This window comes from Tachyglossus aculeatus, chromosome 16, assembly GCF_015852505.1.
Source record: "Tachyglossus aculeatus isolate mTacAcu1 chromosome 16, mTacAcu1.pri, whole genome shotgun sequence".
Lineage (NCBI taxonomy): Eukaryota > Metazoa > Chordata > Mammalia > Monotremata > Tachyglossidae > Tachyglossus > Tachyglossus aculeatus.
This window is the reverse complement of record NC_052081.1, coordinates 26,553,078-26,555,242: the sequence shown is the minus strand read 5'-3', so window position 1 is coordinate 26,555,242 and position 2,165 is coordinate 26,553,078. Positions and strand designations below refer to the sequence as shown.

The 2,165-nt window shown below is 41.9% G+C and overlaps 1 non-coding gene across 1 annotated transcript; it reads right to left on the bottom strand.

The window, feature by feature from the left end:
• Positions 1-748: 748 nt before the first annotated feature.
• On the bottom strand, positions 749-886 carry LOC119938869. The gene has a single exon (XR_005454565.1). It is a non-coding gene; the product is annotated as a small nucleolar RNA SNORA7 (small nucleolar RNA).
• Positions 887-2,165: the final 1,279 nt, after the last annotated feature.

Sequence of the window (2,165 nt, the reverse complement as noted above, 5' to 3'; positions counted from 1 at the left end):
AGGGCAAGTCACCACTTCTTTAAGCCTCGGTTACCTCATCTGTAAAATGGGGTTTAAGACTATGAGCCCCACGTGGGACAGGGACTGTGTACAACCTGATGGTCTTATATCTACCCCAGCATTTAATACAGTGCCTGGCACATAGTAAGTGCTTAACAAATACCATTAAAATAAACAATTGCGGCCATGTTCTACTTTGGCAGTTGCCCGAATGGCCACTGAATCATGTCACTGGAGCTCCTGGGATGAAAGTTGCCCTCAAAAGCACTATTTTTTCTCACTGGTCCCCAACCATATTTTGTTTTGTCCTCTCACTGACCATGCCCCTCTAGACTGTAAACTCCTTGTGGCAGGGAATGCATCCACTAGCTCTGTTATTTTGTTATAGTGCACGCTTCCCAAAAAACTGTTTGAACGCAAGAAAGACTTACCCGCAAGATATATTCTCTGCACTCAACATTTTTCCAACAAATCATTTTTTAAGTATCCAGAGGCTCTTCAAGTTAGCTCGTGGGGCCTATATGATCTCCACTTCTGGGCTTCTTGTCTCTGACCCCTAGCGACTCCATGGACACATCTCTCCCAGAACGCCCCACCTTCATCTGCAATCGTTCTGGTAGTGGATCCAGAGAGTTTTCTTGGTCAAAAGACAGAAATGGTTTGCCATTGCCTTCTTCCTCACAGAAAACTTGAGTCTCTCCCCTCGACTCTCTCCCATGCCGCTGCTGCCCAGCACAGGAGAGTTTTGACTTGTAGCAGATTGTCTTCCACTCGCTAGCCACTGCCCAAGCTAGGAATGGAATCGATATGGCTTTTCTTGACTTTCCCTCCCATAGTCGAGACTGGTAGGATACTGGAAACTCTCCAGGTGCCATCCTGAGAGGGATCTCTGGGCTTGTCTCCATTTGATATCTACACCCATTTCTGGCATAAGCTGCATTTCTGCAGAGCTTGAAAGAAACACCTATTTTTAAGTGAGCAAATCAAATGCATCCACCCCTACCCTTTCAGTATTTCTATTTTATCTGGATAATTCTTTGAGAAACTCCTAGGGATGGTTGTATGATCACTCTCAATCGTTAGTTTTGTTTGTTTGTTAATGGTATTTGATAAGCACTTACGAAGTTCCAGGCACTGTACTTCTGAAGAGATCAATGGTTCCATTCCAGTGTAACTCCCTAGCTTATCTATTACGGGCAGTATGAAATGGAGAGTGGAGAAGTAAATTTGGGGTAATGCAGATAAAATTCCATGATTGAAGTAAAAAGTTGTGGTTTTGCTTTATTTATTTATTTTTGTATTTATTTTTGGTGTGGGGGATGAGAGTTGGTCCCAAAAAGCTCTCTAAGCTGCACAGTGAGTACTTAACCTTTCAACTGTGTTTTGTATGGGGACACCCCATAAGAGTGTCTCTAAGAGTAAAGGAGAATTGATATTTTATCCCCATTTTACAAATGAGGAAACTGAGGCCCGAAATAAAGTGATTTGCCCAAGGTGTTTATTCAGTTGTACATTCTATGATTTATTTTGATTACTCTATAAATATTTTATGTCTCTTCTCCCCCATTAGGGTGTAAGATCCTCGTGGTCAGGGACCACATCACTTCTTAGTTTTGAATTTCCCAAGTGCTTAGCACAAAACACTGCAACCAGTGCATACTTAATACACGCTCTTACTATTACTAATACCATGATGACTGCTACTGCTGCTACTACTACTATAATTATCAATACTAAAGTAGAAAAAACATTTTTTTCAAGTCAAAATTCAACATCTTACTGAACCTGAGCTCTTTTTCTCAAGGCTCAGAAGATGTTCCTTTTGACATTTGATATTCACCCCGCCCCAAATAATAATAACAATAATAATAATAATAATAATGGCATTTGTTAGCACTTACTATGTGCAAAACACTGTTCTAAGCGCTGGGGAGGATACAAGATGATCAGGTTGTCCAATGTGGGGCTCACAGTCTTGAGGCAACTGAGGCACAGAGAAGTTAAGTGACATGCCCAAAATCACACAGCTGACAAGCGGCGAGGCCAGGATTAGAACCCATCACCTCAGACTCCCAAGCCCATGCTCTTTCCACTGAGCCATGCTGTTTCCTTGTGGGCTTCCCAAAGCCCATAGCACTTATGTACATATCTTTAAAATATACGTT